The sequence below is a fragment of the Maniola jurtina genome, chromosome 4 (genome assembly GCF_905333055.1).
Source record: "Maniola jurtina chromosome 4, ilManJurt1.1, whole genome shotgun sequence".
In the NCBI taxonomy this organism is placed as follows: Eukaryota; Metazoa; Arthropoda; class Insecta; order Lepidoptera; family Nymphalidae; genus Maniola; species Maniola jurtina.
The window spans coordinates 12,400,937-12,428,663 of record NC_060032.1 but is presented as its reverse complement, the minus strand read 5'-3'; the positions used below and the strand labels follow the sequence as shown (position 1 = coordinate 12,428,663).

The 27,727-nt window shown below is 36.0% G+C and overlaps 1 protein-coding gene across 1 annotated transcript in view; it reads right to left on the bottom strand.

Annotated features, from left to right (window-relative positions):
• LOC123864423 overlaps window positions 1-27,727 on the bottom strand; it is a 158,324-nt gene that overhangs the window by 35,453 nt on the left and 95,144 nt on the right. Inside the window, exon 2 of the mRNA XM_045904838.1 lies at window positions 19,956-20,016. The gene's annotated coding sequence lies outside the window, so the exon portion shown is untranslated. The remainder of the gene's footprint in view (window positions 1-19,955; window positions 20,017-27,727) is intronic.

Below are 27,727 nucleotides of genomic sequence, written 5' to 3'. Positions count from 1 at the left end.
ATCCTTTTTTTTTTAATTGAAAATATTACATTAAAACTTAAAGCTAGCCTTATCTAATTACTATACAAATCATGCCCGTGTGGAATGGTGCCAAGAATACAGGCTGCATTTCCACGCTGGGCAGCCAGGCTGATCCGTTGCGCAAAAAATGAGCCAGCCCTTTTTTTTACCGAAATCCTTCTCGATTTATGTAGTTAGGTACTGAGCTGCATCACCGCCATATTTCTTACGTTAGAAGAAATCACATACCTATGTAAAGGAATGATTACATGAAAAGAAACTTCGAAATTAAATAGGAACTTTTAGGTACCTACTTCACGACGTCCCTAGCATCTTATGGCAGTTAAACTTGCAACTCTGGTCAATTACCACAGCCTCTCGAATCCAGAATAAATAACGTACAAATAATAATTACAATGCAATGACACTAGAATCAACCAAAACAAAATAACCTCACTTCAATCTTGCATATCAAACAAATTATCAGCTGTTAAGACAAGACGGCGGCCATGTTGTTCTTTAATAAGGTTTTATAGTAGGGTGCAGCCTGTTATAAGTTATGGAGCCGTTATTGAACACTTTTGGCACTATTGAATGTTTATGAATAATGTTTTTGAGAACTTTGCTTATAACAAGCTAATAAAGCTTCTACAAATTTTTATGAATAAGACTGTGACTGCTTTGAAATAACTAGAATTGTACGTATTACTGCAATGTTATAGTTCGTTAATATTACAATAACAATTTCACATATCGGGTGACAGAAGGGCTGGCTCATTTTTTGCGCAACGGATCAGCCTGGCTGTCCAGCGCGGAAATGCAGCCAGTATTCTTGGCACCATTCCACGCGGGCATGATTTGTATAGTAATTAGATAAGGCTAGCTTTAAGTTTTATTGTAATATTTTTTTTATTTCACAGAACTTATCAACTTGTTATCAAGCTTGTTATATTAAAAGGGAGATTTTTTAGTGACAAACTTAGTCATGTCAACCCCCTGCCAGACACCCTTAAAGTTAAAAAGTTTAACAGAGCTCTCTCCGTCACTTACTCCATACAATCGTAGTTCCCATTTCATTTGAATATTAAGCAACCAAAGTCCATGAAATTTTGCAGACATAGTCTAGAAACTAATATCTGTGTCTGTGGTGTTTTAGATTTTTCTAAAAATATGTAGTTTTAAAATTACAGGGGCTCAAAGATTTGTATTTTTCTTTAAAAAAAGGCCCAACTTTGTGCTCGTTTTTCTAGACAACGAAGCAATTTAATGAAATTTGGAAAAACCACAGACCTAGAAAATTTAATGAATATTATGTAGTAAAAAAATTATCGTTATATATTTTATATTGTTATAATTATGTGGGAACTACGAAAACCAGAAATTACACCCAGAAATCTTGAAAATTTCGTGCTGTCTCGATTTGTGCAAGCGGGGTGGTGAAGTGCGGGGGACGACACGTGAAACTGACAGAAACGGACAGTCTAAACACACGGGCCACATTTAGACTGCACCCGACTCCAAACTTGTCGATAGGTCTAACTAAATACATTTCAACTTGCGTTAGACGTATGCGTTACCTACTCAGACGTTGCCTGTAGATAAAAATATGTCTCATGTTTGCTGGCAATAGCGTATGCATCAAACCCTGCAAGTTGCAACTCTCTTGCAACCTATTCCTCACGCAATACGCACAGCTTTAATATTATAATTTTTGACAATGTATACTATATGTAATGCCATATCACAGGTCACTCTCTGATTTATTGCTAACAATTTACTTCCAAATGCAAAGAAATCTAAGTGTGTTGAATTCACACTGCCCAATACCAGGACCTTAAATGACATAAATTCATTGATAAATAATCATATGTTGAAAATAAAGGAGAACCCCGTGTTTCTCGGTATAATGTTAGATGCAAAGCTTCTATGGAACACCCACATATCAACACTTGATGGTAAACTCAGCTCTGCTGCTTACACTGTTAGAAAAATTCGACAGGTACTGACGTGGAAACTGCAAAAATTGTATATTTTGCCTATTTTCACTGTATTATGTCTTACGGACTCTTTCTATGAGATAAAGCGGTAGATATTGAGAAAAAAATGTATTACAGAAAAGGACAGGACGTGCAATTTATAATTTAAAACCGCGCGCTGCCATACAATAAAAATATAAGGAAATAAGTACCTTATCTATTATCTTATAGTAGCTTCTAAATATATTTACAACTAGCTAATGCCCGCAGCTTCGCTCGCGTGGATTTAGGTTTTTAAAAATCCCGATCCTTTCATTTCCCAGAACAAAAGTTGCCTCTCCGTAATAGCCCGTCCCCGGGATGCAACTTGTTTCTGTATCACGTAAGAATATTTAAACGGATTATCCTTTTCAAATCCCGAGGGATCACCAGGATTTAGGAATGCAATTTCTTACAGCATCAGGGTTGAGGTCAACGACAAAGTGTTTACTTGGTATAGATACCTTCAATATCAATTAATAATCGACACTTTTTAAATCCCATTAGCTTTAGTAGTCAGGTCCCCTGCAACATCAGGATTGAGGAGTTGGAATCCAAATTTTTTATTGAACAATGTCGCAAACTTTCTTTATCGATTAAAAAAACTACCCAAAATTACGCAGTTAGGTTACCTGCCAAATTTCATGGTTTTGAGTCAACGGGAAGTACCCTAGAGGTTTTCTTGACACACACGACAGACAGAGAGATAGACAACAAAGTGATCCTATAAGAGTTCCGTTTTTCATTTTGAGGTACGAAACCCTAGAAAACGTAGGAACGGCATTCCGAACCAGTGGTAAATTTTTCTGACCATCCAAAAACACTTTGAAGTTTACCTAAAAGTTTACAGGAATAAAAATTTATCATTGTATTCCATTCCATTTCATTCTATTCCATTCTGTTCAAAGATAAATAGATAATAAAAATATTTGTCACCGAAACAATAATTTACGATACATCGACCAATATCAATTTTACTGATGACAATCTGACTATTACCAAAGTGAACGACTACTATAATATCTATTATATACGACTAACATAATATGTATTATAAATTGTGTGCCGTTTGCATTCTCACTAGGTTCTCATTAAGTTTGTTTTATTTGGTTAAACTTTCTGGCATTTATATTGTTATGACGTTTAATTGGCAAACAGTCTGTTTATTGGCTGAAACTCAAAAATTCAGCCAATCACAACAAAGAAAATATTGTAATAATGATTGATGCAGCTTTCTGTAATTGAAAACAAAATATTTGACATTAACTTGAATGTGACAGTGTTTTCCGAATAGGGTTGCCAGAGGCCCCGTATTTTACTGGTTACCCCGTATGTCAGGATAGAGAAACCGGTAATTATGAAAATAAAATACGGGGCAAATAAAACTAAATATTTTTAGGGTTCCGTAACTCAAAAGCAAAAAGAACTCTTATAGGATCACTTCGTTGTCTATCAGTCTATCTGTCTTTCCGTCTGTCCGTCTGTCCATCTGTCCTTCTATCCGTCTGTCATGTGTTCATGAACAAATATTAGTATTTTCAATTTTCAAAGTAAGATAACTACATATATCAAGTGGGTTATCATATGAAAGGGCTTTACCTGTTCATTCTAAAACAGATTTTTATTTATTTTTATGCATATTTTTTTTAATGCATAACAGTTTTTGATTTCTCGTGTAAAATGTCGAAAAAAATACCCGAATCGGAACCCTCGGTGCGTGAGTCTGACTCGCACTTGGCTGGAGAAACCGAACACTGACGTTATGTCCAGTAGAAAGAATATTTTCCTTTTGCGGCAATGCGTAGCCGAAACCCACTCGATATTGATCATGGTCGTAGCCAAGGCGGCGGGGCTTGGTTTGAGGATGTTAGCCTTTTTTTATACAAGTTAGCCCGTGACTTTAATCTTTTCTAGTGGTAAGTGATGATGCAGTCTAATTTCTTGGCCGTTAGGGCCATACTAACCATATAACTAGCCATGACCGAAGCCTCCCACCAGACCAGAAATTTAGAAATGGCGACTGCGCCTGGGAAGCCGTCAAAAACCTAAGCCTAAAATAATACTTACACTATTTCTTGCATTTGCTTACCAATTTTTTTTTGGAAATATATCAAACATTTCGCGCTCACTTCACTCGCGCTTTGAATTTGTATTACTTGGTGTAAGCCCCGCAATTTCGTTTGCATGAATTTAGAGTTTTAAAAATTCCGTGGGGGATTTTCCGGGCTAAAAAGTTTATGTCTGGGATGCAAGTTACCTCTGAATAGTAAGTACCAAAATTTTGGTAAAGAAGATGGGCCGTGAAAGGGTAACAAATAGATAGGCAAATAGATATACTGTCGTATTTGTAATATTAGTATGGATAGGGAGCTTTAAAAATAAAATCTTGCTATGGCTAAACTCGTTTCCCTTTCACTTTAATTCTTTCTGTAATTGAACCAAAAACACTTACGCTCACTGCGCTCGCGCTTTTTTATTGTTGTATTTTATCTCACTGTCAAATTGAAAGGCGAAATTCCACTAACCAGGTAATTAGCCCATAAAGTTGAGCGAATGTTATTTTCCTCATGACAGGATTCAGTTCCGGCCCTGATAAAACCTCTCCCGAAATCGATTCCTGGCTACGGCCATAGTATTGATACTGTGAAGGTGGAATTACAAGTTAAATGTAAATTTAAGTTAAAATGCAAAGATTGTATGCATGAAATGTATAACATTTTGCTTTACAAAACTAGAGTTTTTAAAAGCTATTTAAATAAATAAATCTTTTATTTAAAATCACATTGCAAACACAGTTCACCAATCAAGACACGGCAACATACAGAGAAAAAATACAAAACTTACAAATAAACTGAAATATCTAAATAGGCTTTCCATGCATTTCAGAGAGAACCACCGCCTATTTCTTCAAATACTTCAAATTTTTAAATTTCTTCAAATCTAAACCCCGTATTTTTGATGGTGGTAGCCTGTAAATCAAAAAGAGGCAGGTGGCAACCCTACTTGCCACATGACATTACAGAATGAAAAATTGTTTTCATTACTCGGTAAGCCTACTGCCATAGTTTCACAGAAAGTGTGACGGTAGTTGTGACCTCTGATTGGTCGACTCTCTTTCACTATTTGCTAAAATTGATGATTGCAACAACAATTTTTTCTTTTTTGTAATCAAAAACAGAATACGGACGTCATACAGGTTGACTAATTGCAATCATTTCTGACCGGCTAACATTGTTCCGCTAGTGGCTCAAACTCACTGTCGCAGCAAGAACATGGTAAATTCAGCCAATCACAGCAATTAGAATTGGTTATCACAAATGCACCGATCTAGGAACCGAGAATACACGAACCAGGGCAGATAGAGATGAGAACAATAATATCATACGTAGGAAATCGACGGGGGATCGTTGACAATGATCCTCTTAAGGGTGTCTGGCAGGAGGTTGCCACGATACGTATCTGGCAATGCATGACGTGATTTCAAATACTATACCGAAGAAAATATAAAAAAAATACATTTTTAAAATTTTGCCTAAGATTTTTTAAACCTTTTTTACCTGTTATCTCCCAAAGCCACCATGGTCCAACTCTTGTTACAACTTTGTTATTTGTTTGTTTGTTTGTTTAAACAAGGTCTGGACCTCTCTGGTTCTTAATTACCTACAGCTGTGTTTAATGCATGCAGTAAGCAAGCACTAAATACTTGTATAGCTTAAAAAGTAATGTTATAACAGATTGCTGTAGAATCCCAATGGAATAAGGCATGTCCGAATGTCCGAATGCCAACTAAATATTCAAGCGGGCCTTTAGAGACCAGCAAACTTGTCACATAATTTTGGACTAAATCGAAATAGTTAGAATTAGTTATAGTAATTCTGAGAACTATTACAAAGATTGGTTTTCAAGATTCTGCAGAGACCTATGGTAACTGTGTGATAATTCCTGATAAGAGAGCTTTCTCAGTAGTGGACAGGCAATGGATATGATGATGATGAAATGGTACTGAAATAATTTAAAAGAAAGGAAGGTTAGCTTTTTAGGGTTCCGTACCCGAACGATGCCAACGGGACCGTATCACTAACCCTCAGCTGTCCATCCGTCCGTTCGTCCGTCCGTTCGTCCGTCCATTCGTCCGTCCATTCGTCCGTCCGTCTGTCTGTTAGTGGGCTGTATCTTATGAAATATACAAATATATAGCGGCAATAGAAATACACAAATTGTGTATTTCTATTGCCGCTATAGCAACAAATAATACAAAATTCAAAATGGCTGCCATGAAAATTAAAAAATGTTGTACTCCTAATGGTACCTGCAGAACCCTTCGTGTGCAAGTCTGACTCGCACTTGACCGGGATTTTCTGAACTTACTTATCCCTCACGCTCCAGAATTCCAATTTCCATACAGAATCTAATTCCAAAGTTGTGTATATTTTCCGTTCGAACGCTGCAACATCGGCGGGCTTATCATTTCCTCCGGGATCCGGTGAAAAGGTATGTATGATAAAGCAATACAGAAGTTGGCCATTTTGTTAGGGAATAGGGAATTATACAACCAGAACCCAGTAACCGCTAGCGAAAACGAAGACAGGTGATAGAACTGATGATTACTGATAAGATCAGACTATATGTAAAACCATACCATTACCATAAAAACCTAAGATTTTTTTTTTTTTAATCCTGTATTTTTAAAAGTCCACAATATATTGCAAATAAAACATCTGATAGACCCTAGAGGTCAACAAACGTTCCGTAAATAGGCCACTCGACGTCAATGCCGCGTCGTAGGTGGGGCATTGACCCGAGTTTTGCACGCTATGCAATGCCGGTTTGAAACGTTTAGTACTTTTGGTTATTAGCATTGGATTGCGTAATGGTAGGTTAATATCGCTAAGTTTTTGTTAACGTTTTGGTTACACCCTGTATTATTCGCTACCGCAATATAGGAAGGGTTTGTTACTGATAAACCTGTTCTTGATAACATTGACAGGTGACACTTAGTGGACCGCTTCGCTTGACTGAGGCGGCTCGTGGGAAAGGGTGCGGGAGGGATTTAGAAGGGTGACAGCGACGGTGAATTCTTGGATTTTACGTCAACTGTCACCTTCCCGAAACCCACATCCTTCTCGCACCTTACCTCACGAGCCGTTTCAGCGAAACGGTCTACCTAGTACCTATAGCTGAATCGTTCATGCAGCGATTCCGATAGTATTTTTAAAATGTTTTCGTAAGTAGTCAATCAATCAGCCTGTTTGCGTCCACAGCTGGACAAAGGCCTTCCCCAGAGCGCGCCACCACACACGATCCTCCGCTTTCCTTATGCACCCACTTCCTGCTAAGCCAAGATTAGCCAATGTCAAGTTAGTAGTTATTTACAAGTCAGGGAAACTATATAAGAATGGACTTCGTCTGTGCCGACGCTCGCCGACACACGCGCGGCTCCCTTTCAGATGATTCCACCACCAAAAAAACACTGGAAACACAAAAACCAGCCACTTTTAACAAAAAAAAAAACACTCCAAAAAGGCACCGCACGCGGGCCAGCAAACGCCAACACAGACGAAGTACTTTTATAGGCTTTTACATTTATGCATGTCAGCCTAGCTGTCAAAGTTATAAGCATTTAAGCACGTTGCAGTCTGCACTTTTTTTTTTAAATTCCAAATGTAGTACGTAGTACATAGAAGTCGTTGGGATTTTTCTTTTATTGCGTTATAACATGGAACCAGTGCAGCAAATTTTCTCTTATTTCGTTCCAACCCTTTCTAGTACCAAACCTTAACGTTTTATAACACATTTAAAGCATTATAAAAGCGTGGATAGCCGCACCGCAGAGATTAAACTATGAAATTACCGCTGTAATTCTCTGTAATAGGATACTAGGTTTTAATGGGGACCGGTTATTAAGGGCTAACCGCACCCTGCTTTCCTTAACCCGGGTCATAAGTCATAAGCCGGATAGAAAGATTTTTAAATAAAATATTGTATAATTATTTTTTATCACTATTAAAAAGGATACTTATCTATTCATTGCTTAGCTTATTCCCGCGACTTCGGTTTGAGTTGTGCGCTGTGCGTTGTCAGTCAGTCAGTCAGTCACCATACTGTTTTAAAATAATATATTTTAATAAGGTGACTTATAAGTAACTCATTTTTTTTTATGGAATAGCGCTTGGCTGCAATTAGACCTGTTGGCAAGTGATGTAGCCTAAGATGCGATTCCTATTAGTGTGACTTGCTGTTTCATACAAAAGATACTGGACGACTCGAGTTGATATTGCGACAATCCGTTTCCAAGTTGATATGTGTGCTATAACCTTAAACCTAATTGTTAACAAAACAATCTATTCTATGGCCTCATTATTTGTATCGCTACATAAAGGTCATTATTTGAATAAATCATAGTTTTAATTATTTTAATCATCGTGGAAATCTAGTACCTCTCGTTAAAGGAAAAGCTTTAAAGTACACGGTTCAAAGGAAATTACTATCAAACCACAAACCTTTGAATGGTTAGTAGAGAAACTACGGACTGAAATAGGTGTGGGCGGTTGGAAACGGACCAAGTACTGATAGAGGCGTAAATAGGATTGATTGTAACTACCTGGGGAGGGAATAGGGTTGATACAAATCTCGAATTTTCCGGAAAATTCCTATAATAATAATAACAGACTAAAAGACTATAATATAAACAGACTCCATATTACAAAGTTAGTGTGTTAGTAACAATAATTCCTTATAATTATGGAAGTATGTTAGTACTGCACTCTCAGTGTATTGAATGCTTTCTTTGTATAACTGAACCACAGACCACTCGACTATAAAAAAATTGACAGTACGTCTTAAGTAGGGTAATTTAATTACTCTCTATAGTTACACTTTATAACTTCTATTATATACTAGCCTCTAAATACAAAGCTTGGTAGAGCAATTAGGAACAGAAATAGGTGTGTGGAGCGTGGGCGATTAGAAACAGAACAAGAAATGATAAAGGGTAACTAGGATTGATTGTTACTACCTGGCAGGTAATAGGGTTGACACTAGTCTCGAATTTTCCGGAAAATTCCGATGAATTCCGAAGATTCGGAAGGTTCTGAATTCTCTCTATACCTATTCTCTTACTTCTTTTATACACACCTCTAAATTCATTGGTCGGTACAATAATAATAATTAGGGGCAGAAATAGGTTTGGGGAGCGTGGGCGATTAGAAATATACCAAGTAATGATAGAGGAGTAACTAGGATTGATTGTCACTACCTGGGGAGGAAATAGGGTTGACACAAGACTCGGATTTTCCGGAAAATTCCGATAATTACTTGATTAGGTAATTGGAAAATCGGCGCTATTTTTATTGTACACAAACCTTTAAACTCGTAGGTAGGCGATAGTATTATTTCAATGGAATTGAACTTTTTCAACAACAGATTGGCTAAATACCTAGTTATATTTTTGTCGGGAAATATTTAACGTTACTACAGCTATTAAAATAAATAAAACCCAGCGGACCTCGACAAGCAATTTGAACAAGCCATTGTTTCTAGAATTGCGAACGAACTAAACGACCGTTGGCAGCGAACAAATATAGTTTAGATCAAGTCTAGGTACGCTAGATATTTAAGACTCAACGCACACTCACGGGAAGGATAGACGAAGTTCCAACGTTATTACCTGGAGACGAAACGTTTATGGATGCAGTATGTATGTCAACTCTGTACCAAATTTCACCAAAACCGGTTCGTATTTATAATAATAGTAATGGATATTGGATTGGATATGGATTTGTTTTTATCGTCCAATAAAAATGAGCTTTTTTTTTGGGAAAACGCGAGCTCTCGCGTCACAAAACTACTAGCGGCTGATCCATAATTCATAGCTAACCAGGGGAAAAATATTGCGTTAACGTTATTACCTAGAGACGAAATATTTGTGGAGGTAACGAATGAAGTATGAGAGCAAATTATGTGGGACGGTAACTTAATTAGAACGTTGCTTGGTTTGCTTTTATTTAGGTACTAGCTGATGCCCGCAGCTTCGCCCGCGTGGATTGGTCAGATCCCCTGCAGCATCAGGATTGAGGAGTTGGAATCCAATTTTTTTATGAAACAATGTCCCAAAGTTCCTCTATCGACTAAAAAAAAAATTACGCAAATCGGTTCAGAAATCTCGGAGATTTCGGTGTACATAGGTAGAAAAGCACAACTCCTCCTTTTGAAAGTCGGTTAAAAAAGTAGCCTATGTTACACCCTGGTCAATCCTCTACTTGTCTGTGAAAATCCCGTCAAAATCGGTTCAGCTGTTCCAAAGATTAGCCTTTTCAAACAGACAGACAGACAGACAGACAGACAGACAGACAGACAAAAATTTTAAAAACGTGTGATTCAGTTATAGTATCGTTCAAATAACCATATGACCTTAATATGCGGTAGTTACTTCGAAATTACAGACAGACACTTCAATTTTATTTATTAGTATATAGTATATAGACTACTAGCGGTTGATCCATAATTCATAGCTAACCAGGGGAAAAATATTGCGTTAACGTTATTACCTGGAGACGAAATATGTATTTGTGGAGGTAACGAATGAAGTATGAGAGCAAATTATGTGGGACGGTAACTTAATTAGAACGTTGCTTGGTTTGCTTTTATTTAGGTATGACGTGGGTATTGTTTCGGAGGGGAAGGTAGAAATTAATTTTATAATAAAATAAGAGTAGGTAGTTAATTTCAGGTAGGCACCTAAGTAAAGAGTAATTTGAGTCGAAAATAGACGATAAAAAAATTCGCCACGGGGGTGAATTAAGTAGTAAAGAGAGAGAGCCAGTGCGTGCCAGACCTTCGCTATTTTGTAAAAGATGAAAGTTTCTCTGCGTATTGTCTCCAACCCACACAGAATGGACAGAGCCGTGCCAACCCCCTGCCAGATCCCCTAAAGTAAAAAAAATTAAGGGTGGTTGACAAGGGGTTGCCACGATACTAAGCGCACATTTATCAAAATCAGTTGAGCTGTTGAATAGTTACGACTTACGAGCCGTATAGGAACGGACATACCCACATACGGGTCAAACACATAACTCTCCTTTTGGACTGAGCCGCAGTCGAGTAAAAACGATTCGTGATCTATTTGATTTACCATTTGAACTCGGTAAAGCAACAGGTAAACCAGGTATATTGGAAGTTGAGGAGTCGTTAAAGTGATATAATGCACCCGCTTTGTTCTGTTTGGTTTTCAAAGGCATACCTATCTGGATTCTGGATATTGCTTTGCAATGCAATATGTATGATATTGGAAAGCATTCGTCACTAGGTGCTCTACACAGAGGTTCATATACCTACCTAACATATTTGTATGTTTTCAGATTCTTATTGATGTTTTTGGGAATGAATGTTTAGGGTTCCGTACTCAAATTAGGAACCATTACAGTTTTGTCCAGTCCGTCTGTCTGTCTATCTATCACAGCATCTTAAAAATAAACTATGTATAAGAGTTATATATCTGACATTTAGAACAGTTAAGGAAACCTGTTTCCGCTACATAGAATTTGAAATATTTTGAAATTTTGAAGAAAAAAAGATGATATTTATTTTAGTGTACCTTCTCAATATGAAGAACGTGAGTCGAAAGCGTGAGATGTGATTATTTTACGTACGATCGCGATGGTATGGAACCCTTCGTGTGCGAGTCAGACTCGCACTTGGCCGGTTTTTTTAGTCTCTTAAGTCTGAAAAACCTAGGTAAAGTGTATCGGTATTTTTAGAGACAAGAAATAGGTTCCATACATGTTTATTTGAGAACTAACTAGTATGTAGGTATTTTACTTGTTAGTTTGCTGTGCTTTTGCGACTTTTTAGAAATTCATTACTTTGGTACGGTTTTGCTAAAAGGCGCCTTGAGTTTTGCGTTCCGAAACAACATTCAGTAAAGTTAGCTTTCTCCTAATTTGTAGCTTTGAAAATAGTTTGCTGGGACTGCTCTTAAATTTTTTCAAACATTCTGTGACTATTTAATGCATTTTTTTAACCGACTTCAAAAAGGAGACGTGTTGAGACGAGACAAAAAATGTTAATATTAAGAACTGCTAATAAAAAATCTTTGGTCTTTGGCAAAGCCTGCTAAATACACCATGACTGTATTTTTATTCAGCACAATTATTTAACAAAAAAGCTTTTATAGTTTACTAGAAAGCGTTTATACTTCAATGCTTGAAAGCTATGCGCTGGAGGCTTCTGCTGACCGTGTAGCCAAGGCCACAGTGAGGCCACACAACATAATCTGTGACAGATTAAAGCGAAAAAAGCTTCACTTGGCGAAACGACTTGTGGGAGCTTTCACCGTATTGGCATGTTAAGTAAATTCAGTGAGGTGAGGCCACACAACATAATCTGTGACAAATTAAAGCGAAAAAAGCTTCACTTGGCGAAACGACTTGTGGGAGCTTTCACCGTATTGGCATGTAAGGTGATTTCATGGAGGAATTTTTATTGTAGCCACGATATGTAAATATTCATAAAAAAAAATAAAGAAATAGATTCTATACTTAACTAGAAAGCATAGCACTGGAGGCTTCTGCTGACCGTGTAGCCAAGGCCACAGTGAGGCCACACCACATCATCTGTGACAAATAAGGCTAAAAAAGCTATTACGTTTCCTATCTCGGCGAAACGATTTGTGGGAGTTTTACCCCATTCGCATGTAAAGTGTGTGGACGCACAGTAAAGTGGTTATATAGAAGGAATTCTTATTGCAGTCAAGAAATGTACCTAGCTACAATTTAATATGGCATAGTAAACCATTTCCTAAGAAAGTTAAAGTATTAATTTCATATATACATAAACATACACTCTAATTTGTACATTTTTGTGTAAAAACGTTATTCTATGATGATTCTATGACACAATAATTCTGTGGCAAATTAAAGAGGAAAAAGCCATTGCACTTCGTATCTCGTAACGTAACGACTTGTGGGAGTTTTCATCGCATTTGCGTGTAAAGTGGTTTCAGGGAGGAATTTTTATTGCAGCCAAAAAATGTACCTACTTACAATTTAATATGGCATAGTAAACCATTTCCTAAGAAAGTTAAAGTATTATTTTCATATGTATGCATAAACATACGTAGTAGTCAATTATTTTAACGATTCAAAAGCACTTCTAAAAGTTTACTTGAATAAAAATCTATTCTATTCTATTCTATACACTCTAATTTGTACATTTTTTCGTAAAATTCGTTATTCTATGATGATACTATGACACAATAATTCTGTGACAAATTATAGAGGAAAAAGCCATTACACTTCGTATCTCGTAACGTAACGAGTTGTGGGAGTTTTCATCGCATTTGCGTGTAAAGTGGTTTCAGGGAGGAATTTTTATTGCAGCTTAAAGCGGAAAAATGGTACTACCTACAATTTAATATGGCATCGTAAACCATTTCCTAAGAAAGTTAAAGTATTATTTTCATACATACATAAACATATATAGTACTCAATTATTTTGACGATTCAAAAGCACTTGTAAAAGTTTACTTGAATAAAAATCTATTTCATTCTATTCTATTCTATTCTATACACTCTAATTTGTACATTTTTACGTAAAAATCGTTATTCTATGATGATACTATGACAAAATAATTCTGTGACAAATTAAAGAGGAAAAAGCCATTACACTTCGTATCTCGTAACGTAACGACTTGTGGGAGTTTTCACCGCATTCGCGTGTAAAGTGGTTTCAGGGAGGAATTTTTACTGCGCCCACGAAATGTACAATTCAATTTCTTAATGAAAAAAGATTTGTTTATTATTACTGAGGGATGTTTAGCCTTAGATATGAAAGACTAAATTGATACCCGGGACTTCATCCGCGTGGATTCAGATTTTTCTAAATCCCGTGTGAACTCTTCGCTTTTTCGTAGATAAAAATTTGCCTATTGTTAATTTCCGGGACGCAAGCTACCGCTAACCCAAATTTCATATAAATCGGTTAAACGGATGGACCTTTAAGAATTCCGTGGGAACTCTTTAATTTTCCGTCATAAAAAGTAGCATATCTTCATCCCCGGGATGCAAGTTATCACTGTACTTTTCGTCAAAATTGGTAAAGTGGACGGACCATGAAAAACTAGCAGCCAGACAGACACATTTGCGCATTTATAATATGAAGTAGTATGGACGTAAACATATTAAGAACACTTTTAAACTAAGTGAGTACTCCTCACGTTAAGAACTTTTACATAAGCACCTTAATACGAAAGGAAATAACCCAACAGCACAAAATGTTCTACCTTTACGAAGAAGTATTTGCCAAATAAATTAAATGTTTATATTACAGTGATTAAGTAAAAAAAACTGGCCAAGTGCGAGTCAGACTCGCGCACCGAGGGTCCTGCACTCGGATATTTTTTCCAACGTTTTGTACAATAACTCAAAAACTATCATACGTCCAAACAAATAAGTCTGTTTTAAATATATAGGTATTAAAGCCCTTTCATATGGTACCCCACTTGGTATAGTTATCATACTTTGAAAATTGTAAATACTAATTATTATTTGTTCATGAACACATTTTAATTTCTTTTTTTTCATGATGTAGTCATAAATTCACGGTTTTTGTATTTTATCCTTTACTGGTATATAAGACATTGCTACCGGCCCTAGGTCAACGGGAAGTAGTAAGTACCCCGTAGATTTATATTATCTTTTCTTGACAGACACGACAGATAGACCGATAGACAGACAGACAGACAATGAAATGGTCTTATAAAGGTTCCTTTTTCCTTTTATGGGTGCCTAGGTACGGAACCCTAATAAAACGACGTATTTACTTCATTTAATTATCCTCACGAAGGGGTCGGATTTCTTTAAAGGCTCCTTAATTTTCAGTCTTACCAAGTCAATTAACAATTAACTCTCTAAAAGGTTGAATTAAGCGCCAGTTTTTTGTAAATAAAATTTCTTGACTCGTTTACCAAACAAAGTAATGAGTGAATTAGTTGTAGTAAATGAATTTGAGTTTGAGTTGGATTTACAAAACTTGCTGCTTCTCGGTTTCACTCCATTCTGCTCTGCACATAAGTGTTTAAGAGAAGTTTCCCTACACAAACGTAGTTTGGTGTTCATTTGAATATTTACCAATCAACGTCAATGAAATTTCGTAAGCACGCTCTAAAACTAATATCTGTATATGTGGTTTGTTATTATTATTGCTTTTTTTTTTAAATTATAATATTTTTTTTGCCAGATTACAGATAAAAATTTATTTGTAATCTAGCAATTTTAATTTAAAAAAATAGATTTTAAATTACACGCTTTAAGGGTTTGTTTTTGTATGTATTCTTGAGTCCGTGTAACTTTGAAACGAAATATTTCAACGAAAATCTAGCACAGACACAGATACAGTTTCTAGAACAGTAATCTAATCCTGAGAATTCCTTCACTGATAGATAGCTACACTTTCCCCGAGTCTATGAATTTTTTATCGCGCGGACGAAATTGCGGGTAAAGCTAGTCTAAAATATTCAAATGAACAAAATCAAAAGCGCATTTCCATTCCATCGGGAGCAGAGGCAGTTTTCCTTTGTGAATTATTTCGTATTTCACAGAGTTTCAGTGGTAAGATGGCGGTTTACGTCTGTGTTTTATTTCCCACTGAATAAACAATTCGTAATAAAACATCGGTTTAAAATCCCATGCATTCGTAAGTGGATTTTGTTGTCTCACTCGTTAAGTAGGTACCTATTGGTAGTGCTACTGAGTCTTCATTTCTATTATAGACTAGCTGAAACCCGCGACTTATATAAGTTTTTAAAAACCTCGTAGGAACTCTTTAATTTTCCGGGATAAAAAGTAACCTAAGTATGTGTTAATCCAGGGTATAATAATATATATGTATCTCCATTCTAAATTTCAGCGAAATCCGTCCAGTAGTTTTTGCGTGAAAGAGTAACAAACATACACACAAACTTTCGCCTTTATAATATTACTAGCTGAGGCCCGTGACTTCGTCCGCGTGGATATAGGTTTTTTTTTTAAATCCCGTAGGCACTTTTTAATTTTCCGGGATAAAAAGTAGCCTATGTGTTGATCCAGGGTATAATATATCCATTCTAAATTTCAGCCAAATCCGTCCAGTAGTTTTTGCGTGAAAGAGTAACAAACATACACACAAACTTTCGCCTTTAAAATATTAGTTTGTTGTCAAATCTGAAATGGCGTGGGTATGACTGCCCATTGCACTAAAACAGATGTCAGTTGTAACAACTACGCGTCCTTCATAAAACTGATAGATCTAATTTAGTTCACCCACTAAAGCCGTAAAACTAAAAGTAGACTATCTATTAATATTATAAAGAGGTAAAGTTTTTAATTTTGTGTGTAGGAAGTAATCTCTGGAACTACAGAACCTATTTTGAAAATTTTTTCGGCAGTAGAAACCTACATTATTCTTGAGTGACATAGGCTATATTTTATTTTCAAAAAAATGCGAAAATTGTAATAAGCTACCCGTGCGAAGCCGAGGCGGGTCGCTAGTATGTTGAAACCTGTACAAAAGAATATTTACGAGACAGCAATCAGCGATAGGAAATAAATCCTAAATCACAAGTGACGCGGATTGCCTGCGAGCTTTGTCCGCCATTTATCACGGATGCTGGATCCAAGGAAACACGCGCGACGATAAATCTAGCCTGAATTATTTACAGCCTTTTTGAATCTCACTTGACTTTTGTAAGAAAAAGAAATGGTACCTATAGGTATAGATAGGTACTAAAGAAAACTAATATTAATGAAATGAAAACTTCTTAGTACAGCTGTTGTGATTTGAAATTCGATGAAACGATAAGTCTTCACTAAAAAGATACAAAAGATACATTTCTATAGGTTTTAGGCTGCGAGAGAATGAGATAGATACACTATATAGTGTTTCCTATTCTTTCATACTTTACTTACCATGTGTGTGTGTGTGTGCAATATTCAATGTTATGTTATATAATAGGAAATAACTAAATCACAAGTGACGCGGATTGCCAGCGAGCTTTGTCCGCCATTTATCACGGATGCTGGCTCCAAGGAAACACGCGCGACGATAAATCTAGCCTGAAATATTTACAGCCTTTTTGAATCTCACTTGACTTGTGTAAGAAAAAGAAATGGTATATAGATAAGTACTAAAGAAAACCAATATTGTTGAAGTGAAAACTTCTTTAATACAGCCGTTGTGATTCGAAATTCGATGAAACGATAAAAAGAGACAAAACATACATCTACATTCTATAGGATTTAGGCTGCGAGAGAATGAGATAGAATACATTATACAGTGTTCCCTATTTTTCATACTTTAGTTTTTTTTTTTTTTTCTCTCGTCTGGCTTTAGACTGATTAGCCAATGTCAAGTTTGTAGTTATTTACAAGTTAGGGAAACTATTTGTATAACTATGGACTTCGTCTGTGCCGGCGCCCGCCGACATACACGCGGCGCCTCTTTAGAGCGCTTCCCAGTCAGTTCCACCACCAACAAACACAGCAGAACACAAAAACCGGCCACTTCTAACAAGAAAACACTCCAAAAAGTCACAACACGCGCGCCAGCAAACGCCACCACAGACGAAGTCTCTACTTTAGTTAACATGTGTGTCTTTGTGCGTGTGCCACAGATTTAGAAAGAAGAAAGATTTAGAAATAATTTGGAGTTCTGTGGCGTGTACGTACGTTGAATGTGTGTGCGTGAGTGAGTGTACGCGCGTGTGTGTGTTGTGTGTGTGTGTGTGTGGGTATTTGAGTGTGAGTGCTTGTGTGTGTGTTTGAGTGTGAGTGCGTGTGCGTGTGTGTGATATGTAATGTTATGTGATATAATATAGTGGATAGTGGGCGTTGAGTGCAAACCTTGAAGATGCCTTGTACAAAGTAGAAAGATGAATGAAGAACCTGCCCATCTAAAATTAAGTGTTTCACCATCTAGAAATAATAATAAGCAGACACATAAAGTACCGTCAGAAAACTTATCGATATCTTTATCTAACTTATAGCTTTGAAGATCTTGTGTCTTAGACAGGTATCTTTATTTATACTTTTTTACACTTTCTCTAATAATAATAAAATCAGCAGTCTAATATTAAAATACTAATAACATAATTTAATTATGATAATAACGTAACTTAATCATATAACATTTATTAGTAGTGAATAGAAAAAAAAGGTGATGAGGTTAATTAAATTATGTATTATTAAATAAGATTTGAATAATAACCGTTTCACAAATTTAAATAATCCATAGTTAATACTATACCTAATTACAATAATTTATACCTATTCACCTGAATATAGGATAACGCTACATAAATATACGCGAGCGAAGACAGTGGAATCGCCTTGTATAATTTACATCCTAAGATAGGTAGTTATATACATATTTTTTTTAATGAAAATATTACAATAAAACTTAAAGCTAGCCTTGTCTAATTACTATACACATCATGCCCGCGTGGAATGGTACCAAGAATACTGGCTGCATTTCCGCGTTGGACAGCCAGGCTGATCCGTTGCGCAAAAAATGAGCCAGCCCTTCTGTCACCCGATGAGGCTATTAAACGCGGTGAAATGTCTCGTAAAATTTTTTTTGTTTTTAATTTATATACATAATATATCTAGGGTTAAATATCTTCCGCAGTAATTGAGTCTTGAGACCGGTCATAGAATATGCTCAAGTCATATTAAATTCAATGTGGCAATCTGTGGTGGAAATCTGTTTAATTTTTAATGAATACCTAAGCTGGAGATTTTATTTCAATTTAATTAAACATAGAGTATTGTACTAGGTATTGTAGATGCTTGGGAGTAGGTAGTCATAGTATATGCTGACGTCATATTAAATTCAATGTAGAAGAACCAAGATTATTGAAACCAAGTTTAAAGCCTCAATAACTCAACGGGTATTAATAGGAGCGGACTGAATTCTGAAAGGTCGGCGGTTCAAACCCCACCCGTTACACTATTGTCGTACCCACTCCTAGCACAAGCTTAACGCTTAGTTGGAGGGGAAAGGGGAATGTTAGTCAAGATTAAAATGACTAATATTCTTTTTAAAATAAAAATAAAAAATAAAAAAAAGTTAATGAAATAATATAAAGTGGATGTTTTATTTAAATTTAATTAAATTGTAAGTATTGTAGAATCTTGGGAGTAGTCATAGAATATGCTGACCTCATATTAAATTCAATGAGGCAGATGCGCCGAGAAAATGTTTTTCATTTTTAATGAAAACATAAAATGAAGGTATTGTAGGAATTGCTCCTGCACTCTTTAAGCTTTAATAAACTAATGGTTTTCATACCTATTAAAAAAACTTGCGAATTATATAGGGTGCCTTTCGCATTGCACAACAAGCGCATTACGGATGAAAATTTGAGGATACATTCTAGATCCTATGAATCTATATGAATAATGAATATACCTGTGTAATGAATATAACTGTGGTTTACCAGATTTCCGTTAAAACGTTTAGTTTCAAAGTTACCCAGGCTCAAGGATTTACATAAAAATAAATTAAGAAACTAAATATTTTTATGAATAATCTGGCAAACATAGCATAGCATAGTAGTTTATCAAATATGTCTACGAAATTTCATCGACTTTGTTTGGTTAATATTCAAAGGAGAACCAAACTACTTTGTATGAACAGCGCTGAGGAGTGCACTTGGGAGTGCGATAGCGATATATCTCTTTTTCACTCTGGAAAATCGCGGAAAAGCGGTCGCGGGCACTGTACGAGGGGGCAAGAACCAGAAAACTAGGAACATTTTGAGCAACAGCGAAATCCTGTGAAATTTTCTCACAAAAATGTGGAAAAACCGAGCAATGCGTCAAGATTTTCTCGAGTTTCTCTTAGAAAACGATCAAATTTGTATAAGACAGCTGTCTTATATTTATAACGACTCGATATTATATAACTTACACGAGGATGTGATGTAGCTGTCGTCGTGAAGAGTTGATGAAGCGCTACATGGCCACTCTATCTGTAAAAAAAAAGAAAAATCTCGTAAAGAAGTGAACCTTCTACTCACCGTCCAATTTATTCTATGATAAAATTCCTTTTACAAAGTGGGACTAAAAATAACCCAATATTCCTTTACGAGTTACGACCCTTATTCAAAATATGTATGGAATATATTTCTGGTTACGTAAAAAGTTCAAGAACGTATGACGTCATAATTATGGCTATTTCTTTATCCAAGCTTCACCTTTTGTAAATGTAACATTCTTGAAGCCTGAAGGGCCGTAAAAGTCGCTGTGTGCCGAAGGGCTTACATGGCCTAAGTATTATTTGTTCAGATCACTCATCACTTACACGATCACCCATCGATGGAAAATGTAACGCCTTTTGGAAGCTTTTTATTTGAAAACTACAAAACACGATAACTTTTTTTGGGTTTTTTGGGTTTTTTAATCTAAATTCTTCATGAAATAGAAAAGCGATTGTCCACAATTTCCTCGATAGAAAAAATTCCGAAAGCTGCTTCCAATAATATTTAGATTTTTTAGTTTTAATCGGAGATGGTAATTACTTTTTCTGTAGATTTTTTTATTATCAGGTGGATAATTCCAATTTCCATAAATATCATGTAATCCTAGTTTTACGGAAGTTTTAGTACAAGTTGTACGTTTAACTAAACTAAATTTCAGTTTATAAGTATAAAAAAGTTTATACTAAGTAGGTAGTACAACATAGACGAATACTCACCTAACTTAGGTACCTATTAGACTAAGACCACAAAACTCTCTAAGCCGAGAATGTGGTTTTACTAAGTGTGAGATCTTAATTGAACTTGCCAAACAAAGGAGGGTTTATCAAGTTTTGAGAACTTCGACTTGAATTTGATTACCTACTCCATAATAATAGTTAGATAACACGTTTTACAGATTTTGTTAATTGCATTAAGAGTTAAGACCCTTTGATTTTTGTAATTTCATCAAAGTAACAGCTGTTTTATTAAACCTCTACTGATACACGTACGCTGAAGTTGCGATTGCTGGCCTGTTTTCAAAATAACTTAATTTTTTGCCATTTTGGCACTGAGAACACTTTGATTTTCTGGGATGCAGAGTATCTTTGTACTAAAAAAACAGGCAGACAGACATTATTTCGCATTTATGAATAAAGAATTTATTTCGTAGGGAAGAACATTCAGGTTGAGATATAGATATGAGGTAGAAAGTACTTTGAATTTTTTTGTACTTTGAATTTGAAACAGACTTAAAACGAGACAACGTAATATAGCTCGCATAAATATGTCCCGTTTTAACTGAAACTTAAGACTGAGTAAAGTCAAAGTCGATAAGCTCTACAGATTTCAGCCAGGCTCTAGCTTGGCAAGGCATAAACCTAGAATCTAGATCTTTCTCAAGACGGAACTAGGTATTGGTAAGCACTAAGCTTTCAGTTTGACAGTTATTGCGTTACAATATTCTACTCTGGCGATCAGTAAATAGTAAACACGACAAATAAAACAGCCTGTTTTATAGTTCCCCGTAATCGAGATCAAGGAAATTCAAACTTTCAAAACACGTTTCTTTAACCGTCCTTCCACGTTCCGAACTAAAGACTTAGTATAAGTAAGCACATCTCGACACCATTTATAGATTTCGAGTATGGAACCACTACAACGACAGAGTAGGCTCGACAAAAATAATTTTCTTTTGCCTATTTAACAAAAATATGCATAAAAGGACTAAAAATAAAATATCCAAACAAACCGTTTTCAATATGTAATCCAATATTTTCAAGGTGAACTTTGAAATTCCATACAACATAATAATATTAAAATACGAATTAAAATTAATATCTAAGTTCAACCAAACATTAATTTTTACTCCAAATTATCATGTCTTCCCAACCGAATATCCCTCACACGGCCCGGCGCGGCGCGGCGGCCAATCTTCTTAGTCAATTGAAAGAAATTATAGATACTCGAAATCTATGAACGTTGTCGTGATGGGAAACTCCTACTAAGGCTACTAGTCGTGAGCAAAAACAAACGTGGGCACATTATGTGCTTAAATAATCACTGCACTCGGTACAGGCTTCGTCTAGCTAGAAATTATAAGCCTTTTACAGTAAAGATCGCCTTCTTAAGTAACGGGCTCTTAATGTCCCACTGAGTAGGGTAGCCATGCTAATCAGTAGTGTAGACACTATTCATTCTGATGGCTCAACCAAGAGAAAAACTTAGGAAATGACAACCACGTGCGTTTTCGCAAAAATCAAGCATCACCACCAACTTGAAACTGAAAATGGATATTATTTTCGTAATCTGAACCCAAAATCGTCGCAAAAGACACTCGTATCGATTTCTTTCAATTTTATTGGCGGCTTTTTGGCAAAGTTGTACAAATAGCGGTTAAAGCCACTGGCTCCTAATTTCCCCTGGATCTATTTTGTGCATATTTAAAACAAAATCGAATAAGATCAACTGTAGAATTCCCAACGAGTCACGTCACACTTTACTGTAAGCGTGACTCGATGGGAGAAAAAAATCGATTCCCAACGAGTCACACTGTTACCTTCTGTTACACGATTGAGTGTGATTCGTTGGGAACCCACCGTTTTGATTCCCTTAACGGGTCTTGATGGATTCAACAGACAGACAGAGAACAAAGAACCCTAAAAATTGTCCTTATTATTGCGAATCCACGCTTCGTTGAATTTAAATTATTTTTTAAGATTTTAAGCATGATTCTAATACCTAGGTTATGTCTAATGCATGGAAACCCTATATCGTCAACTATACTAAACACGACGCGCGATTGAAATTAGGTTTTCGAAATCGCTGCATAAACAGTAAACATGATATTTTATATAGATATTTCAAGTTAAGTTTATGTAGATTATTATATTCTCCTGTGGCCTCTGAAGGCAATATGAGCACGAGATTACTGAAACCGCCTTATCCTCGCCTTGTCTCATTTCCCGCAACAAGGCACATACAATTTACATTTCACGGCCCTTCAGATTCCTTGGGCGGTACTCTTAAAAGCTTTGATACTCAAAAGAATTTGAATAAACTATTCACAAATTACATCAGAGTTCAGAAATTATTTAGAAATGTTTTCGTTTAAATTAAAATCGAACAAATTACCTAAAAGAGAATTTATTAATCATGTTAATCTAGAACGCCAGAAAACGAATAATTTATCATAAAAAATAGTTTTCAACTAAAAACCCGACTTAAAAATACAACTATAAAATTACAACACACAGTTCATATTTTTAGAGTTCTGTAGTAATCCATCGCTGCTGTCCATCCGTCTGTCTGTCAGTGGGCTCTATCTCATGAACCGTAATAGTTTCACAGAGTGTGTACTTCTATTGCCATATAACAACAGATAATACAAATTTCAAAATGGCCACCATGCAAATAAAAAACAGATAAAAAAATATAGTGATAAGTATATCTTGTACGATGGTACGGAACCATTCGTGAGCGAGTCTGACTCGTATTTGACCGATTTTTTTCAACGTATAAGAGATACGACGACCGTACAAATGAAGTTTAACAGGGCTCTCTCCGTCACTCGTTTCATACAATAAACGAGTGACGGAGAGAGCCCTGTTAAATAACTAATATCTGTGTCTGTGGTGTTTTAGATTTTTCTAAAAATATGTAGTTTTAAAATTACAGGGGCTCAAAGATTTGTATGAAAATTTTTAAGACCGCGTAACTTTGAAACCGAATATTTTAAAAGAAATCTGGAAAACCACAGACATAGTTTCTAGAATATGTCTGCAAAATTTCATGGACTTTGGTTGCTTGATATTCAAATGAAATCGGAACTATGATTGTATGAAACGAGTGATGGAGAGAGCCCTCTTAACAGATAAATCATTGGTAACGGCTATTATCAGTAAGTAACAAGTAAAAACAACTCGTTTTCTAAAGAACCAGTAGGTACAGTATCTTACCTCACCTACCTACTTTAAAACCATACAGCCGCTTGGACAATGAGACAATAAATACAGCTCAGTGAAACTAACGCCTGTCTGCGATTTCCTAGTTAGGTAAACTGTGGAAAGTAAAAGGATACCTAAACTACTTAAGGCCTTAACACACTCGACACTTTTAGCACCAGTAATTACTAATTAGCGGTTCTGCGATTTTCAATCTGTTTTCAAACTTCCACCGTTTAGTCGTTAGTGATTCTTCGATCAATGATGAGTTTTCAAACTTAGTTACTGTATTTTTTTTATTCACTAAAGGCACACGCTTGACAACAATCACACCTGATGAGAAGTGATGATGTGGCCTAAGATGGAACGCGTTTGCCTAGAAGGTGCCTAATCACTCTTGTTTCGAAGGATTATACCTAATTCGTAGGAAACACTGATCTCGGAAGAGTATTCCAAACAAATATAAGGAATGATGACGCAACGCGTTTCGTGCGTGTAGAAATATGCCTACCCTGTAAAACACCGATAAGTCGGCAACCTTGCTGCGTTTATCAAGCGTGTGAAGTTTCAACATTAACTTTCGTAAAATCCAGTGTGGTAAGGCTCTTATTGCAGTCCGCCATTGTGAGCCCACTCAGAATACAAAATCACGACGAGGCTTAAATTCGCCAAATAGGCACACATGGAGGCTGTATTGTAAAGTAGAAAGCTTTTACAGCTTCCATACGAATTTTGAGGTTTCGACGAACAAAGGGAACTAAAGCCATACTACTATTTATTACTGTATTCGTACATTTCGAATTTTCTTTCAATTTTGCTGCAGTTTGATTTTTGTATACCCAAGGACGATGTACGGATGCAAAGTAAGGCGGCCTTGGCCAGACTTTATGAATAATTAAAAATTTCGCGCATGCCAATTGCTAAGCCTTGCTTGCATTCAAGTAATTTATACTATTTTTTTCTATTAATTCTTTAAATATTTAATACGCTTACACTTGACTGCAGTCACATCAAACAGGAGATGATGCGCCTATGATGGAGCGCACCTGCCGAGAAGGTGCCTATTTACTTTTATTTTGAAGGCACCAATATTATCCTTACCATCCTTATCCCTGCTTAGTATTATAAATGTGAAAGAGGGTCTGTCTGTCTGTTTGTCTGTCGGCTAGCTTTTCACGGCCCAATAGTTGAACCGATTTTGACGGGTACAAAGTTAGCTTACATTCTGGGGAAGGACATAGGCTACTTTTTATCCTGGTAAATCAAAAAGTTCCCACGGGTTTCTTAAAGGCCCATCCGTTTAACTGATTGAAATTTGGTGCAGAGGTAGCTTGCATTCCGAATTTTTACATAGGCAACTTTTTATCCCGGAAAATCAAAGAATCTGGACGAGGTCGCGGACATCATCTATAGCTAACAAAATAAATTAAAATTTATTTTATGTAGGACAACTAGTGTTTTGGTTCTGAAAGCAGAGGCCACCGCTCTTTATTTGTTTCGTTCTTTAAAAACTACTTACCTATTTTTCCCAAACACACAACCGGGCATTGAATCCGGGACTATCGCTATTCACTATCAGCAGAAAGATTAAATAAAAATACCCCAGTACGTGAGGTTATCAAACATCACTTTAGATGTACACGTACAATGTACATTTCTCTATCAATCATTTTTATGATGTTTTTATGTAACCTTTGTTAAATTATGCTGACTACAGAATATTCCGCCGTCGTACTGCAAATATTATTCAGTCTCCGAGATAGAATTTTATTAGTCGAAGAATTTATGTGGCATATAATTGGATAACTTTTCCCTTGAGACCTGAATGCTAATGATTTTCTATAACAATCTTGAGAAACTCTCTCAAGATATTTTTCGTAGGCTATTTTTTGTGAAAGAGGATTTAGTAATAAACAAAAAATAGGAATAGTAGCATACCTCCTCGTATTCTATAAGAAACTTTACATAAGCTCCAGCGTAGCGAGCGCAATTTTTTTTGGTGCTTTTTAAATAACAAATATTTAGTAATTTTTACCCATAGACATCCACAACTGGATATCTCTTGTCAGGACTTCTTCTAAGTCTTATCGGCAGGTATACTATCTTTTTAACATCTAGATCACGACGCCTAAAGTGAAAAAGATCAACAGAAACATGAAAAATTCCATTCAAGTAAATTCCATTATGAACCAATTTTTCTACATCAAGAATTCCCAGCTTATCACCGAGCAGGGATGAGAAATATAAAATGTTATTGGTCCCGAGCGGTGTAATTTACAAGAGCTACTAGCGGAAAGAATTTATTATTTTATATATTATGTGGATTTATCTTTGTGTTATTTAGTAGTTACGTAGCTTTATTGCTTGGTTGTTGAGATAGAAGCGTTTCAACAAGTTTAAGCAGTGCTTTGATGCCTTTATGACCTGCACGTTACGACTCCACTCCATTCCAAGATTATCTCATTAAGTCTGCAATCAGATTTTGTATCAATCTTTTAGTTACCAACCTTGCTTAACCCAAACGTTCATCTCGCCATCTTTTGCATCACGCCACACAAAATGGAATATAGATAGGTAAATAAAAAAAAAAACAAAAAAAAACAACAATAAAAAAAACAAAAATATAAAAAATTCCATTCAAGTAAATTCTATTATGGACCAATTTTTCTACATCAAGAATTCCCAGCTTATCACCGAGAAGGGATGAGTAATATAAAATCTTATTGTTCCCGAGGGGTGTAATTTATAAAAGCTACTCATGGACAGAATTTTCGTAGTTGTAGAATTTACTCGTTGACCCGCCCCCGGCTTCGCACGGGGAGCCTACATATTCCTTAGAGTAGACAAATAGGTATGACTGTGTTCTAAATATGTACAAGAAAAAAGTGACTGACTGACTGACTGATTAAAATTATTATCAACGCATAGCTCAAACTAGTTGACGGACCTGCCGGAAACGCATGCAGATAGCTATTATATCTACGTCATAATCATCACCAAAAAATCCAACCACCAAGTTATACCTACGCACCATTTTTAATATCCCGGCTACATTAACGGGAAACGCCGTTGAAAAACGCGTTAATGGCCATTAACCGTAGGTGTAGCCTCTACCTAATACGTTAATATTTCAACGGCATTCACAATACCGTTTGGTGTTAGACGATTTTAAGCTCAATTCAATTGCAATTGAACGTTAACCGTTCAAGTGTGGCCCCCTCAGTATAAAACGTAGATTATCGGCGGAATTATGGCGTTGTTGAACATTGATGTTAACCTTATTGTGGCCTGAGTATAACGATTATCCGATCTTTCCATTCGTTCCCTAAAGTGATAAACAACTGCCAAACTAGGCTGCCTAAGTTAGATTACCTGTCAAAGAGCTAATTCAGCCCTTTTTAGGTGTCACTCACTCTGTAAGCAATTTTCTTACTGATTTTATAAGCCGTTGTTGTAATAGGCGTTGGTGTAAATTATTTTTGTACTTTTGCTGAAACAATGAAAATAATTCGCTTGTGTTTCAAGGACTCTCTCTCACATTATGAATTTATTATGATGACAGAATTCTGATGACATAAATCGTACTTCTTCATTTTAGACCGGAATAATAAAAACCAATTTTTATGAGATTAGCTGGAAAAATTCCCTCTACTATAATAAAAGGAACCATACTGCCAAAAATTTAAAGTTTCCAAGTTGTGCGTTTATACAACTAGATCAGTTAGTCGGAACAAGTCTTTATACTATATTGTACTAGCTGATGCCCGCGATTTCATTCATAA